Source organism: Tamandua tetradactyla, chromosome 5 (assembly GCF_023851605.1).
Source record: "Tamandua tetradactyla isolate mTamTet1 chromosome 5, mTamTet1.pri, whole genome shotgun sequence".
Classification (NCBI taxonomy): domain Eukaryota; kingdom Metazoa; phylum Chordata; class Mammalia; order Pilosa; family Myrmecophagidae; genus Tamandua; species Tamandua tetradactyla.
Window position 1 is genome coordinate 106,091,741 of NC_135331.1, and position 18,253 is coordinate 106,109,993.

Here is an 18,253-nt window from a genome sequence, read left to right on the forward strand (position 1 = left end):
GAAGAACTAGTCATAATAATCTAATCATTTTACTTAATCTGACTTTTATCTAATTCTAGAATGTTTTGTCTCCTAATTGAAAAGAAACTGGTGTTCATACCATTGAAAGTAATGATAGGGTGGTGGGATGGTGGTTCAGTGGCAGAATTCTCACCTGCCATGCCAGAGACCCAGGTTCAATTCCTGGTGACTGCCCATGCTAAAAAAAAGAAAAGCAAAAAAGTAATGATGATAGCATATTTATTAAATGGAAAGACTTTCATTATATAAGAATAAATGACCCAAAATAGCATTATGTAAGAGGATGCAGAATATAATATCATCTACATAAAAGTTAACAAGAAGGCAACAAAATTCAAAATATATGGAAAGATTTTATACATCTGGAATGCTATTTAACATTTGTTATCGCTAGGTAGTAGGATAAAAATAATGTAATTTTTAATTTTTTTATTTTTTGCATGGGCAGGCATGGGGAATTGAACCTTGGTCTCCAGGATGGCAGGTGAGAATTCTGCCACTGAGAATAATGTAATTTTTATGGCATTTATATTGTTATTGTTGTTATTCTTCTGAATTTTCCCCAACTCCTTTTCTTTAGGTATGTATTAGTGGTATGATTTTAAAATACAATCTTTTAGCATAGTATAATACACAGCATTACGTATTATATTAACCTACTATATTCCAGAAAATAGTATTGTAAAGAAGGTGAATCCAGATCATATTCCCAGTAGTAAGGGTGGAGACATGTTCTGAAGCTATTTCAAGTTTCATGTTATCGTGTAACATATTCCAATGGAGAATGTCTGGATAGAGTGAAAGGAACCTAGTAGACAGACACACATTCAAGGATCTCACTGATTCTCTAGCCTGGTGAACCCATTCGGGTGTCATGCTGTCTTATCTACCACTTTAGCATATGTATTTTTCAATGAAAACTTTCTTCACAGATATTCCCAACATCACATGAAGGGGAACTTTTTTTTCCTGGAGGAAGAATGTCTGGATTGGGGGCAGAGGGCAGGGACTGGGAACCAAAAAGAGACAATGATGTGAGTTCTCTTTAGTCTCTTGAGTTGCACTGCAGTAGCATGAGCCATTCTAGGAATCCATAGGCTTTCAAGAATACATGAGCTTTTCAATACCATTGCTGAATTGGAATACCAATGATAAAGGAAGATGTGACAATATGGTAGGGAGTACACAAAGCCACAGAATACACATGACACATCCTCAGAGTAAGTCCCCAAGTCTGGAAGATTTGTGGAAAATACATTTTAAACCAAAGTACATATTAATATATTGTGCATTAGAATGGAAACTGTAAAGACTTATAACACTTCAAAGAAATTTTGCCTTCTAGCTAAATATTTTAGTCTACACTAGTAGATATATAGTGGATTATTCAGTTTCCTGTATAATGTGGTGGTGGAAATATTTGAGCTCTTTTTCTCTATTCCATGTATTCTCTAGGAGGGCGATATCTCCCCCAAGGGGGAAAAATTGGCTCTTGAGGGTTCTGTAGAAAAATCTTAGTTGTTAAAACTATGCCCTGTAAAAGTTCACAGTACATTAACAATAAATAGTGTATCTGCAGCATTAAAATTTAATTGGAGGTATTAAGAAAAAAATATCTTAAAAATCTTCCGCCAGGGAGGACCAATAATGAAAAAGTTTGAAAAACAGTGATCTCTTCAGAGTCAAGCCTCACTAGACTTTACTTTTATTAGCTTACTTCAAACTTGTTCTTCTATGGTAATAAGTAGATGTTGTCTTCAATCAATTCCACCCATGTTGCAAGCTATTTAATAAAGAGCAGTAGGAATGAAGAAATAAAAAAAATGAATGATGTTGTTAATACCATTTGTTAGTGAGGAAAGGAAGTCACCATGTAAGGATGGAACTAAAAATGAAAATAAAGAAACTACAGACCATAATGATTTTATTGTTACTGACTATAACATGTTTTATGATTATTTCCTTATTAGATTCCTTTATTGTTTAGAAGTTAAGGAAAAACAAAAATTTTATGGAAAATATTTTGTTGCAAATGAGATGTAATGAAGTTAACATAAATGTAGAAATAAATGTGTAATCATTACCCACTAAACAAACGCATCAATATTTAATCTTTAGAGAAATTTTTGTAAAGGGCTCCATATTGAATCTACTTAATTGGAAAGCAATCCAAATCATGGAATTGCTAAACCATTAAATGAAAATGAGCTAGGATTATGCTACCATCATTCTCAAGTCATTTCACCTCTTATTACCTCCAAATTTTCACATAAATATAGCTGATGATATTCTTTCTTTTAGAAAAAAATGTTGTTTGAGGGACACTTTATGATTAATTGTTTAATTCTTTTAGTTTAATGTGCACAAGGATAATGCTATAACTGTTTTGCATCTTACAGCCTGATGAACCAAACTGTTTTGACATCACTTTAAAACTTTAGTCACGAGGGGTTTGGAAATAGGCTGCTTTCCAAATCTTTTCTTGAGAAATTATTTCTCTTTTGAACACATGATTTGTAAGCTTGAAGCCTCTTTCTTTCAGTTCTTGGCCTCTCTGCTTTCCTCTGCCCCTCTATCAATTATAGTGGGCAATGTGTGAGAAGGCAACACACCTAGTTTGGTCATTGTCCCTGGGATAACTCCTATGTCTTGTGAGAAGTTTTATGGAACGTACGTGAAGATTGCTTAGAGCCATAATCTCATATTTGCTTAGGTTGTTGCTTTGGGGGAACAGTTGGCTTCTACTACCCATGAGACCCAAAATTAATGTAACCTCAATCAACTCAGATTAGAGATGACAGGTGGAGAACACCTCCCTTCATAGAACTATTTATTTTTTTTCCATGTCTGGTGATAGACTGGTTATCTTTATTCAGAGTTTGCCTTTCTCTTATACTGTTGAAAATAGTTAGAAGCAGCTATCTATACTAGTTCCAACAAAGCTGGGAGACACATGTCTGTCACTACAATCCAGGAGATATTGATCAAACATTCTGTTCTGGACTAACAAGTGTCACCAGCTTTCTAGCCTGCAATGTATGTGTTTTGCCATCTGTTTCCAGACAAAGTTGCATTTCTATTTTGCATTTTAAATCAGAAGACGCATATTTGATTGCCTAGAAAATTAAGATTTCTGTTACAAAACTGCAGCAAATTTTAACTACAACAGTTTAAGTTAAGGAGACCTGAGCTGACACTTTATCTTAGAAAAATACTGGTGCTTCTAGGTCACTTAAGCAATATAACAGCTATTTTCTGCTTTTTGCTATGTCATAAACTTGGTATTTGACTCCTGGTAGGATGAAGTTAATCACTCTTGGTCTTATTTTTGCTACTAAACCATAAACTCCATGAGGATAAGAATTGCCTCTATCTAGTTCAATTGTGTAATTCCAGTATTTAGTGCAGTGCTAGAAACATGGTAGGGATTCAATAAATACTTGTTCAGTTCAATGGAGAGATTCCATGATTTCACATATTCTAAGAATGGGTAGCAGAGAGAATTTTACTGGTCAAACCAGCTTCACCAATTCAAAACTCAGTCCTTTAATAGCTTGTAGCATTAGGTGAGTTTTTATGATTTTTTTATTAAATTGACAAATTTTAATGTCATGTCATTAGCTCTTTTTAATCCGATTTTACCTTATCCCACTTCCTAAAGTCTTTTAGATCCTCATTCTGAGGATATAAGCATATCTGATCCTCTTTTTCAAATATTCAGTTACTTGTTGTTAATTTTTGTCAGACTAATACATACATACGGTAATGAATAAAATAATACAAGAAGAGCCTATGATGTTTCTTGCCCCATCCCTTCACTTTCATCTTTAGTCCCAAGCGACAACCCCTTTTAGCTGCTTATACAACATCTTCTAGTGGCTATATCCAAAGAGGGAATTTCATCCAGAATAGCTAAACAAGAAAGCATCTCCTGGTGAAATATTCTGGTTTTTCCTTTAAGCTTCCCAGCACCTATTGGCACCTACCAGGCTTTCAATAAATATTCATTGAATATATTGAGAAAAATTGAAATAAAAATATGACAAAGATTAGGAAAGGAAAAATGTAATATTTCTTCCCAAAACAGCACCAGTTCCCTTTGGACAAAGGTCTAGGCTCCAAAAGACAAAGGAAAAAATAAAGCCCCCACAGAAGAGATTATTCCTGAACTCCTAAAAGGCTCAGCAATACTTAAAGCAATCCCTTCCCTTCCACAAATGTAATTACGCAACAGACAACAAGGGTTTTCCACAATTTTTGTGCAATTTAAGTTAATCTAAAGGTAGTAGCATCTGGGCAGTTAAGATAGTCTAATGACCACACTGTTGAACAGATTCTAAATGTCTTCCCACCATGCTTAAAGCTAAAATTTTAAAAAGCTGTCTGCCCTAACATAATGATATATACTTTAAAAAAATCCTTCCATTGATTTATGATTAAAGTCCGTGCACATTTTTTGTGCCAGCTGGTTAACCAGTATTTCAAATTGTATATGATGGTTCATGATACTGGATACATGACATCTCATGGCAAAAAGTAAGCTTTTGCTCCTTTTAATGTCCGAATGTGTCATCTTCCAGGTTGTTCCTGTTGTATCTGTATATCATTTAACTTAGTTAAAGGAAAGGAAAATTTGACAGTAAAAGCTTGTCCAAGTGTATGTTTTTGAATGGACTTGTAATAGACAAAGCATTAGAATTTTTTGTAGTTCTGTTCTCATTGAGCTAGAAATTTGCCAATTTCATATATCACTTCAAGTGTGAGCTTTTAGCTGATCCCTCCAAAAAAGGTAGTCACTCCCTCCTCCAGCTCCCAGCATGATGCTGTAGCAATTACATAATTTATTATAGCAATTAAACTCCTCTACCTTTGCTAGTTTTATTTTGCATGGCAATTTATTTTCCTTTTTGACCCTAACATGGACTTTTATTTATATACAGTATTTATTGAGACTTTAGCTATTCCAAGTATTGTGCTTGGTGTTGTCTAAACCGTGATGCATTCAGAACATGAAGAAGCTTGATATGTTTGAATAAATAAGTCAACATGTGTGTGGAAATAACACATGTAGGGAAACATCTCAATGTGTAATCAAAGAGAGAGAGGCCTTTTGAAGACTAGGTAGGGTGCAAGATGGGACCATTTCAAAAGTATCTCAGAAGATGAGAACAATATATGTTACCACATTGGTTTGTTGAAAATATATCAATATACCTGTCCTGTCACATTTAAATATGTTTCACTTGTATTCCATGTCTTAAAGCCCTCAGTCGTATATTGCATGTAGCTGAATGCTGACAGGGGTTTGGCACTGCATGCAGCATCTTGGGCAGGGTCTCTCTCCTGATCTTACAGAATACACAGGAATCACCCTCTGCTCTGCCAAGGCAGATCCTACGTTTGAAAGGATCCCCACCAATGGCCCATGCTGACAGCGGTACAGCAGATAAAACATTTTACTACTGGTAGAGGTTGCTGTTTTATAATTCACAAATATTTCTCTGATTTTGTAGAATTTGGCATTCATACTTAATTGTGTAAATCTCATTGTATAGGTTAATGCAAGGGGGAAGGTAGGGCATCTTGAGAAGAAGTAATGGGGAGTAGAATATGCATCTATTCTACTTAATATATGTGGCATAGACCTAAGGGAAATAAAGCATGGAGGTTGGGAAATATGCCCCAACCAGTATTATTTATTACCAACTGTTTGACTTACAGACTGTGTGACTTTGAGAAATCCACCTGAACTTGCTTGACTTCAGAGTCTTCAGTTTTAAAATGAGGGCAGGACAGATTATTCATGAAATATCCTTAACAGCTCTCAAGAGCCATGATTTTATAAATGTTCAGTATACATAAATCTTTTCCTTAATGCTGGAACCTGGAATTTCTAGTATCTCTTCAATGCTAACCTTGAAAACTATATTCTCTTAATTATGGAGACATCAATGTTCTGATTTGTATTGAAGCAACTTTGGGGATTTGGCAAGTTAATCTTGATTAGTGACTTCACTTGCCTATTACTTTTTTGAAGGCTCTGGGTAAAGAGCCTTTTCCAACCACAGTTTATCCAGAGCTGTGAACTAAATCATGGCTGAACATGTCCAGAGCTGTTCATTCTCAAATCAGCACTTCCTGACAGAGAGAAATGTAGGAGCCACAGAATGGATGCTTCATTCTAACCACCCGCAGGGGCTACAGACTTACCCTCCAACCTATCTGTAGTTTACTCACAACTGAGTTTTGCTTTGATGACTCAGTTGTTTGAATTTTTTACTTGGTTTACTTAGAACTCAAGCATGTAGGACACAGACTCTGTATTATCTTTTATGAGCCTGTTTCACTTATTCAAGCTTCTTACTAGAACCTCAAGGCATTTGAAGGTGGGGGCCCAGAAGCCTAAATGCTTCATTGTTAATAGGGTTTGATTTGAATTTGTTTTTTCTTGGCAACAATTGCTCCCTAATGTGTCAGGTAAAAAAATCTTCTGGAATGATACTGTAGCAATTAAGCAATGACAACGCAAATATATTATCACAGTGACTTGATGTGTGTAGTTCTGGAAATACAGATGTAAAGTAGAATAGAAATTGAATGAGTGGCCAACAAAAAATGTTACTTCCTAAGCAATCAACTGCCAAGTAAACTCAATTTCTTGATAGATTCTGGCAACAGTGTCCTGCCGAAATTGTCAGTGCCTAAACATTATCTTGAATCACAATGAAAGGAAAGAAAGTGGGACAAAGGAGGGTTCTACTTTGCAAAGTGAACGTGCCAGTTCAGGAAAGTTGTATAATACCTTCATGCCTTTCAGTATCATCTGGAGATTGTTTCAAGTCTTAAAACCTAAAGCCATTTAACTTCAACACATCTGGGCTAGAGTCGCCAGCATAAACCCAGCATTCAGCATATGGAATTTCTATTTAGTATAGGAAAAGAATCTCCCTGATTTGGTTGACTATCAAATGTTAACAGTTTTAGCTTTTAATAAATTTATTTCTGACTTTCATATTTACAGCCACAGGTGAAGTCAAGCTATTGAAAAGAAGAAATTCTTATGGGAGAGAATGATATTTAAATAAATAATCCACTCCTCTCTAACTGTACCTGCTGAAATGGTTTTAAAATCAGCATATAATAAGAGCACCTGAGTCAGAACATAGATGAAAAATGCCAGCAAAAGATGTTCCACTTGGGCATATTCTCCAGAAGTCTCTAATAGAAGCATGGCTTCAACTTTTGGAGCACTTAGAAGAGCAATATTTTAGTCTCTTTTTTTCTGTGAGTTACTAAGGTTTTTCAACTAATTCCTTAAAAATTGTCAAAGTACACTGCATCCTGCCCAGACTGATAAACCATGGGCAGGAAGAACTGATACCAAAAACCAAAAAGCAGCTCAACATTATGTATTGAGAAAGTGTGGTGCAAGCCACCTGCTGCTTGTAGGATATCCAGAACAAAGAAAATATGTTTGTGGCATGCCATAAAATTGCCATCCAATTCAGTATTATGTAGCCTAAGAAAATACAGCGGAGACCATGCTGTTACAGAGTCAAAAAAAAAAAAATATGAGCAAAAGGAGAATGCTTTAAATACACTGGCATGCTTCTAAATCTTGTTGTCTCTAGGGGGAGTTATTGGAAGTTTGCATCACTGAGAAAAGAGTTACTGGTCTTGTTAGGGTTCCAAACTTTGTACTAAAAACGTTGACATTCTCTTAATACTGTTGGGGATACAATCAAATCACCATGAAAAACTGGAAAGGCAAAAGGGTCTATTAAAGATTATATAAGTTAATCAGTGATGGGTCATGCTTAGAATATAAAAGTCTAGTCCAGTCCTAATTATATGATTCTATAATATCTCAACAAATTAACTTCATTTAAATAAGTCTATTGACATTTTTCCAGATGCTATGGAGATAGAATCTAAGGTGAGTGAGACAAAGTCCCTTTCTTCAGGAAGGAAATAGACACTGAATTACAAATATTTAAGCTTAAATTACATCTCTGTAACTTATTAGATCTTTTACCTATGATGCAACCATACTGAAACCTAGTTCTTGTCTCATCTGTAAAATGCAAATACTAATGAGTTTCTTACAGGGTTGTTTTAAGGATTAGGAATAGCATGTTAGAAACACTCTACAAGGGCTGGCCATACAGCAACTCTTAGATAAATGCCCTCTTCTATTATTAGTAGGGGATATAAGTAAATAGATTAACATAAGATCGGGAAGAATGAAATCCAAACCATAGGAGGGCACACCGAGTACTGTGGTCACTCATTATACACAAAAGCATACTGTAGAACATTTTATATTAGATAAAGCTGCTTCTTTTAGAATTAAAAACACTGGAAAATTGAAAGAAACCTTTATTTTAAACCTACCACCATCTTATGACTAAGGTTGTTTTGCCTATCATTATTTCATTGTATCTATTATATTACTTCCTATTTATGAGATAGAAGTAACAAACCCTCAATGACATTTTCTTGAGCTTCATGAAAACTACCTTACTAGAATTATAGGGAATTACTGGGACGTATAAGAAAAACAGAATAACATTATTTGATACATTCACTCCTCTATACATGACTGTCATCCTCAATTTTGATTACAGATGTAGTTGCCACTATTATATCATAAGAAATATCTGTGATTTTCTGAATATTACTTCTTTTCTAAGAGTAAGCCAAATATATAGGGATACGTTCCTCTGACGAATTGTTAAAAATGTTTTATTTTGTTAAAATGGCTAGTGAAGATTCCTGAAAGTTGTAAAGGGGGCATTTACATTTTAGTATATATCTCCACTTGAAATTTTATTTTATTGCCTTAGTGCTCATTAACAATATTGGTATATATACAAATTTGTGTAACTTTTAGTTTTAGTTTTCTTTCTCTCTGAATCTTATTCCCCACTCAGAATTATAATCTTACATCATGGAATTACCGTCAGATGCTGTGAAATCTATCACAAATTTCAGGAATTATGGTTATCAGGAAAGCAGAGATTTCTTAGACATAGATAAACCTAAAATTACAGACTTCTGTGCATAAAACAACTTTGTGATTAAAATTTAAACTGTTGAAACCACCGTATATCACATCAGTAAACCAATCTTAAGAAAGTGTTATATCACCACTTCAAAGCTTTCTTGAAATATGTCAAAATATTATAATTCTATCCAGTGGCGTGAGGGCTGCGATGGGAGAAAAAGGAGCCCAAAGACACAGAGTATTTGGGGCCCATCCTGGTTGCTTCTTCCTACCAGTGAGGATGTCATGTGCTGTTTTAAAAGGGGGCTCAGGATCTGAGTTTACATCCAAGTGCCATCACTTACAGGCTGTGAAACCTGAGCAAGTCCCTTAATCTTACTGTGGTTCAGTTCCCTCACCTGGAAAATGGAGATCGTAACAGTCAATTTCCTCATTGCATCTGTGGTGAGAACTACCTGAAAAGTATATAAATTCACATCTCATTCAGTGAGAACAGTAAGTGCCTGACAAATACTGAATTTTCAGTATTAGTCATCGTTTCATCTTCTAAGTTTGATTTTGTTAACAGCTTTTTTGAGATGTAATTGATATACCATACAATTCACCCATTTAAAACACATAATCCACAGAGTTGTGAAATAATCACCACAATCAGTTTTTGAACATTTCATTATCTTAAAAAGAAACCCTATGCCCATTAGCAGCCAATCCCCATTTTCACTCAATCTTCAAGCATCCCTGGGGAAGCACAAATCACCTTGTTTGTCTCTATAGATTTGCCTATTTTGGACATTACATATAAATGGGATGTGGTCTTTTGTGTCTGGTTTCTTTCACTTACTGTAATGGTTTCAAGATTCATCCATGTTGTAGTGTTTATCTGTAATTCATTCATTTTTCTTTTGTACAACAATACTCCATTGTATGGGTATACCACATTTTATTCGTCCGTTCATCAATTGATAGATATTTGTGTTGTTTCTACTTTTACGATACTATGAGTAATACTGCTGTGAGCATTCCTGTACAAGTCTTTGTGTGAACATATGTTTTAAATTTTCTGAGTATAGGCATTGGAGAGGATTGGCTGGGTCATATGATAACTCTATTAACATTCTGAGGAACTGCCAAACTGTTTTCCAAAGTGACTGTATGAAGGTTCCATTTTCTCCATATCCTTCTCAATATTTGCTATTTATCTTTTTGGTTGTAGCTACTCTACTACATGTGAAGCAATATTTCATCATAGGTTTTATTTGTATTTCCCTGAGAACTAAAAATGTTTGAGTATTTTTTCTTGTGTTTAGTGACCATTTGCATATCTTCTTGGGAAAAATGCCTACTCAAATCCTCTGCCCATTTGTTAGTTGGGCTGTCTGCATTATTGCATTGTGAGTGCTCTTTATATTTTTCTAGATACAAATTTCTTAACAGACATATGTTATTTTGAATATTTTCTCCCATTCTGTGATTTCTGTCCACTTTCTTGATAGTTTTCTTTGAAGCACAAATGTTTCTAATTTTGATGAATTATATTTTATCTATTTTTTTTCCTTGGTCACTTGTGGTTTGGGTGTCATCTCTAAAAAAACAAAACATTGCCTAATCCAAAGTCACAAAGATATATGCTCTTGTTTTCTTCTATCAGTTTTAGCTCTTATACTTAGATCTTTGTTTCATTTTGAGTTAGTTTGTTTTTAGGTAGTGTGAAGTAGAGGCTTACTTCAGTCCTTTCATGTGGATATCCAGTTGTGCCATTCCCATTTATTGAAAAGATTATTCTCCCCTCACTGAAATGTCTAGTTATGCTTATCAAAAATTAGTTGACCAGAAATGTCAGCACTTACTTCTGAACCCTCAATTCTATTACATTGATCTCTGTGTCTATCCTTACGCCAGTACCACACAATCTTGATTATATAGCTTTGTACTAAGTTTGAAATTGGAAAGTATAAGACCTCCAAATTCAAGATTCTTTTGTGTATTTTGAACCCTTGTACTTTCACGTGAATTATAAGATCAGTTAGCTGATTTTGGTAAAGGAGCCTTCTGGGATTCTGATTAGAGTTGTTTTGAATCTGTAGACCAATTTGAGAAGTACTTCAATTTTAACAATATTAAGTCTTCTGATCCATTAGTTTGGAATATCTTTCCATTTAATTTAGACTTCTTTAATGTCTTCAACAATTTTATGTAATTTCCAGAGTATAATTTCACACTTCCTTTGTTAAATTTATTACTAAGTATTTTATACTCCTTGGTATTATTTTAAATGGAATTTTTTTTTTTTTTTTTTTCATGGGCAGGCACTATGAATCAAATCCAGGTCTCTGGCATGGCAGGCAAGAACTCTGCCTGCTGAGCCATTGTGGCATGCCCTAGAATTGCTTTTATAATTTCATTTTGGATTTTCCTTTGTAAGTGTATGGAAGAACAATTGATTTTGTATATAGATCTTATATCCTTCAAAAACTTGATGAACTCATTTTAATCAGTTATAAGTGTTTTTCAGTAGATTTATTGGGATTGTCTATATATAAGATCATGTCATCTGCAAAAAGATAATTTTACTTCTTTTCCAATCTAGAAGGCTTTTATTTCATTTTCTTGCCTAATTATATCGGCTAAAACCTCAGTACATTGTTGAAGAAAAGTAGTGATACACTTGTCTTGTTCATCATCTTCAGGGGAAAGCATGACCTTTCACCCTTAAGTATATTATCGGTGGGTTTTTGCAGATCCCCTTCATTAGTTTGTGAAAGATCCTTTCTATTCCTAAATTTATAATATCTTTATCATCAAATGATGTTCAATTTATCAAATGATTTTTCTGTGTGTATATATATAGAAAATCTGGGGCTTTATGTTCTTTATTCTATTGATGTGATGCATTATATTAATTATTTTCCAGATGTTAAATCAACCACGTATTACTGGGTTTAATTTCCCTTGGTCATGGTATATAATTATTTTTATATGTTACTAGATTTGCTTTATTAGAACCTGTTGAAGATTTTCATATCTGTATGTATAAGGTATTTTGATTTGTAGTTTTCTTTTTGTATGTGATATTTGTCTGGTTTGGCTATGAACATAATATTGGACTCACAGAATGAGTTGGAAGGAGTTCCCTTTTCTTCTCTTTTTGGAAGGGTTTGTGAAAATTGATATTAGTTCTTTCTAAATGTTCGTAAAACTCATCAGTGAAGCCAACTGTTCCTGTTGTGAGTAATTTAGATATTTGAGTTGTTTTAAAATTACTAATTCATTCTTTTGTTACAGAATTATTTACATTTTCAATTTCTCCTGGTGTCCCTATGGAAAAGTGTATCTTTCTAGGAATTTGCCCATTTCATCAACTGGCTAAGTTGCTGCCATATAAATTTTTACTGAATCCTTTTTACTTTTAATTTTCACTTTTAATCCTTTCTATTTATCTAAGTTTTCTGTCCCTAAAATCAGTAAAAATGCTACCTCTTTCATTCTTGATTTCAGTAATTTAGGTTTTCTTTCCTTTTTAGTTGGTAAGTCTAGCTAAAGATCATAGTTTGTTGATATGTTCAAGAAGCCAACTCTTGGGCTCTTTGGTTTCTCTATTGATTTTCTATCCTCTATTTCAATTATTTCTGCTCTAATTATTATTTCCTTCCTCTGCTTGCTCTGAGTTTAGTTTGTAATTATTTTTTCTATTGTCTTAGGGTGGAAAGTTGTTGTATTGTTTTGCAATCTGTCTTCCTTTCTTATTGAAAGGATTTATAGCTAAAAATTTCCCTCTAAGCACTTCTGTAGCTGCCTTATATATTTTTATATGTTTGTCTTTATTTCACTCATCTAAAAATATTTTCTTATTTCTCTTATTATTTATTGTTTGGTCCATTGGTTATTTAGTAGTATGTAGACTTATTTCCATATAGTTTTGAACATGTTGTACTTATTTTTGTTATTGATTTCACTCCACTGTAGTCAGAGAACATAGTTTGTACGATTTAAAATCTTTAAAAATTTAGTGAGGTTTGTTGCATGCTGTAGAATATTCTCTATGCTTGAGAAGTCACAGACACACTTGGCAGCCATTTCCCAGCCTTCCCCTAACCCCCACTTTTCTGCGTGCAGATGTTTTGGTATTGTTCCATTCCTCAGCCTAGGGGAGATGTGAAGTCAAATGGAACAGCTTGACCATACTTTAAGCCTGAGACTGAGGACAAGCAACCCCAGTTGCTTATCACAGTGGAAACACAGCACAACAGTTACATGATGCATACTTGTCATTCAGTGACAGGGTCCCCAGCACCCTGGAGTTCTATGAATACTTTGCTTGAGCAGACTAACTTGTCTCTCCTCTTCCAATGTAAAATGGAGCCTATGGAGCTACCATCCGCAGACACTCATCCAAGCAGTGGGCTTCCTTGCTCTTTTGGAACCTTTGTGCCAGACAAGTAATAAAGCAGTCATTTGCTGAAAGTTTCTGATGTGCCAGAATCTGTGTGCCCCCAATGAATCATGTAGCATCTCAATACTGTCTATCCTGGAGAATATTCCATGTGCACTTGAGAAGAATATGTGATCTCTTATTGTTGGGTTCATTGTTCTATATATATCTGCTGTCATAGGGCCAGCCAAGGATTAAGGTAAAGGGAAACAGACTGTACCTTTTAAAGGGAAGAATGGAAAGTAAAATTAGAAGTGGGAATGTGGGATGGGTACTACCATTGTGGCTCTATTTGACAATCTGTTATGATTTTTGACTCTCTGCTTTACTGTTGCTGTTTAATTCCTTTAAAAAATAAGAGAACATTGGAGAGCTGAATTAGGCTGAACCAAAGTGCTTTTTTAAGTACAATGCTTTAAAAGCACAACAAGACAAGTGTATAAATTATATTTTACCTGTTAATTAACAACTCTAGTAAATGTGTAAATATAAAATAGGACAAAAATTCTGCTATAATTTGTGGTTAATAATCCCAATACAAGACAACAAGTATATATAAATTTATATACTTGCCTTGTTGTGCCTTTCTAATACTGAAGGGGCAGTATTGAGATATACTTACAAACCATACACTCCACCCAGAGTATACAATCAGTGGTTCAAAACGTCATCACATACTTGTCCATTCATCACCACAATCAGTTTTAGAACACAATCAATTTTAGAACACTCTACTCCATAAAACACTCCAAAACTTCCCATATCCCTTATTCTCCCCATTATTGACCCCTAGCATTGGTATGCTACATTTGCTACTGTAGAGAAAAGTAGCAACAAATATTATTGTTAAATGTAGTCTATAGTTTGCAATAGATGCATTTTCCCATATACTATTCTATTATTGACTTCTTATAATAATGATGTACATTTGTTCTAATTCATGAAAGAACATTTTTATATTTGTACTATAATCAAAGTCATTGTCCACCACAGAGTTTGCTGTGTTATATAGTCCCATGCTTTATCTTCTAGCTTTCCTTCTACTGACATACACAACTCTAGACTTCCCCTTTCAATCACAGTCACATGCGTAATTCAGTACTCTTACACTTACCACAATGTGCTACCATAACCTTTATCCATTTCTAAACATTTAAATTCAACCTAGTTAAAAATTCTGCACATATTAAGCATCCACACCCCATTCTCTAACACCATTCTCTCCCTTGGTAACCTATATTCTAAATTCCAACTCTATGAGTTTGCTTATTCTAATTATTTCCTATCAGTGATATCATACAGTATTTGTTCTTTTGTGTCTGGCTTATTTCACTCAACATAATGTTCTTGAGATTCATCCATGTAGTCACATGCATAGGACTTCATTCCTTCTTACAGCTGAATAATAATCCATCCTCTGCATTTACCACATTTTGTTTATTCGTCCATCCGTTGATGGACACTTGGGTTGTTTCCATCTTTTGGCAATTGTCATTAATGCTGGGATGAATCTTGGTGTATAAATATCTGTTCATGTCCCTGCTTTCAGCTCTTCTCGGTATATGTCTAGTAGAGAATCATAGTGTTTGAGTGTGTGTAGGAAAGGAAGAGAGGTGGTAGGATCATGTTTAGGATTGCAAAGAAAGAGAAAAATGAGGAAATGACCAAGTTTTGTCTGCTTCACAGATTTGCCTATGGTATTCATTGCTGATATTGGTCCCTTTGGAGGCTCATAAGAGACATATTATGCATCCAATTTTTTCTGAAATGATTTAAGATATCCTTCCACAATAAAGTTTAACTTTCTTTTTCATCCTTTTTATCAGTAAAGCTATACCAGGGCAACAGCAGTAGAGCTTGTTTTCAAGCTCAACAACTAGAAAAACTGGAAAAAATATTTTAAAATCTAACTCTGAAGGCATTAGAAAGCTATCAAAACAGCAAGGGTTTTTAAATGACTTATGGATAAATTTAAGCACTTCAATGGAAGAAGAACTAAAAACTATAATAAGTCTAAAAATTGTAGAATTGAAAAATAATTATGTGTTGGGAGAATAAATGGAATCAGGAAGTACAGGTAGGAAGGTGCTATAACAATCTGTATTTGAAATGCTAAGTTTGTGGATTGTTCAAGGGATTTAGGAGATCAGGACAAAGGATAAGCCTAAAGACAAGCTGAGGAAAAATATGTAGGCTCTAGACTTACATACATGGAAAATTGAAAGATGACCACATATGAAGACCACATATCTTTCCTTCTGCTCTGAATTTCTCTGATAAAATTTTGAAATAGAAATTGGTTACTTTAAATGTTCAAGCAGGACAGGCCACGGTGGCTCAGCATGCAGAAGTTTCACCTGCCATGCCCAAGACCCAGGTTCAATTCCCAGTGCCTGCTCATGCAAAAAAAAAATCCAGGTAGTGATTTCCCATGTTCCAAATATCTCTTTTGAAAACAACGTCTCTTTTATCTCTTGAGCTAGATGAAGTATTGGGTGGCTGCAATGCAGTGGAGGCTCTGTGATCTCAGAGACCTTGGTTAAAATCTTGGGTTTGATACTATTCATTGTAAGTAACATATTGGCCATCTCTGAGCCTATATTTCCTGATTCCTTTATTCATAACATGGAGAAGATAATTGTAGCTCATTGTTTTTGTTCAAAAGATAATAAAGTGTTTTAGATTTTGAATATACCTACGGATTTAGAGATCTTCAGCTTTCTGTGTACTCTTGCTTTCCTTAATCACCTCTCATGCCCAGCCCCTCCACACACTCTCACACACACACACACACACACACACACACACACACACACACACACACTCACACACACATATACCCAGGTTTATTGCAGGATTAGGAATCCCTAAAGTTGGTCCCATGTGTGCTCTTCTCCTTTTGTTAAAGTAAGCAGGCATAAAATTTATTGAGAGCTCATGTAAGATGACGTGAGCACTCTCGCAAAGACAGAGGTGAGAAAGACTAGAGACGCTAGGCAGTTTGGGACCATTTGCTTTTTAAAAATTTATTTTTATTTTATTTTTTCGCACGGGCAGGCACCGGATTGAACCCAGGTCTCTGGGACAGAGGTGAGAATTTTGCCATTGAGCCACCATCGCGCCACCCCCTATTTGCTTCTATAGATTAGCTTTACTTACTTTCCCTTCCCCTTGCTTGTTTGGAGATCTTTCTCCTACCCCCCTTTCTTTCCTGGGGGGTACTTGGTGGCAGATAGCACATTTTGGTGAGTAGGGCAATTCCACTCTTTGTAGATGACTCACTCAGGCGGGGGTCACTTGGCTTCAGGTGGGTCAGCTAGCACTGTGTGTTTTCCGTAAGCGAGTAGCCCCCAGGCAGGGTGTCTGTGGGGACACGGGTTCTCCTGACCTAGATTAACTGTCCTTGTTCACGGGCTCCTCCGTGCTCTTTTTTTTCCCTTTCTCCTCTCAGGTCCCTGTTCTACTCTGCCTCAAATGACCTCTCAGATAGTTCTCATCCTTAATCTTAAGGGGTGCTGAGGGATTACGGTCTCTCTTCTGTAGCTGCTTCTGCCTTGTCAGGGGTTGTAGGCCCTGCCTGATGCATTGTGGAACTTTCTGGTATCTCGTTTAACTTGAGACGGGAGGAATCTGGAGAGCAGTTAGAATGACTAAAAAACTTTGCTACAACATTGGTTTGGTGTGAAAGGCTTCTAGTCTGGAAGAATTAAATTCAGTGAGAAGTTAAAAATGCAACGGCTGAATAAGAACAAGAGAAGGATAGAAGTGGGCAAACCTAAGAGAGGCAGTAGGCAAGACTGACTGGGGAAAAAAGAGAAATGACCATTTTATAGGCTTAAGAGTGAATCTTAGCTGGGCAGCTCGTTCTTGTTTGAGTGAGGATAACAGGGTGCATGTGCTAAGTTAAGAGGTGCAAGAATGAGGTGTAGGAGGATTGATTGGGCCACAGCTTTGGCTGTCGTGTTGGCTCAGTTATTTCCTTGAGAGATGTTAGTATTATTTTGTGATGGCCAGGGCAATGACTTATAGCTATTTCTGTCACCAAGAGTATGGCATTTAAGAAATTGAGTTTTTTGTTTTTTGTTTTTGTAGTGTTTGAGAGAAAGCCTCTTTCTGCACTGCTGTGTGAGCATGCAGGACTAGGAAGGCACAACCTTTTCCCTTTTTTTAGTTTTAGAGCTCAGGTGAGGGCAATTAATTTTGCCTTCTGTGCTTAAAGTTCCTGGGGTTAGAGTTTTGACTTCATTTTAGTTTGACTTGTTAAATTGGAAGCCCCTGTTGTTTAAGAGGATAGCAAGAATTCTCCAGGTGGGAAAGTTTAATAGTTTTTCTTTTTCTTTAGTGCCTCAAGGGACTTTGCAAATGCTAGAGAAGTTAAATTAGATAGTGTGTTATAGAAAATTTACAGCTTTTCCAGTGGTTGCTATATAGAGTAACGCTGACTTTTAGAGCTGGAGATCTTTAATTTTGAATCACCCAGATAGTTAAAGTTTTAGGGAATTACTAGGTTATACAAAGAGTGAAACAGTTCAGAATTTAGAAATAACAGTTAAAATACAGGAGTAAACAGTTAAAACTCAGGAGCAAATGTGACTGCTATAATAACTTATAATTCAAGCCTTAATTATTTATAAAGCATTTAAAATGAAGCTCCTTTTAGAAATAAAAACATTTAACAGTTGTCTTATACTGGGATTATTAACCACAAACCATAACAGAAGTTTTGTCTTGTTTTATATTTACACGTTTACTAGGGCTGTTAATTAACAGGTAAAATATAATTTATATACTTGCCT

General features: G+C 35.2%; 1 long non-coding RNA gene across 1 annotated transcript; it reads right to left on the minus strand.

Moving 5' to 3' along the window:
• Nucleotides 1-1,593: 1,593 nt before the first annotated feature.
• Nucleotides 1,594-14,674, minus strand: LOC143682669 (uncharacterized). The gene is made up of 3 exons (XR_013175220.1): nt 14,572-14,674; nt 9,427-9,483; nt 1,594-1,804 (listed from the first exon to the last, which is right to left on the minus strand). It is a non-coding gene; the product is annotated as an uncharacterized LOC143682669 (long non-coding RNA).
• Nucleotides 14,675-18,253: the final 3,579 nt, after the last annotated feature.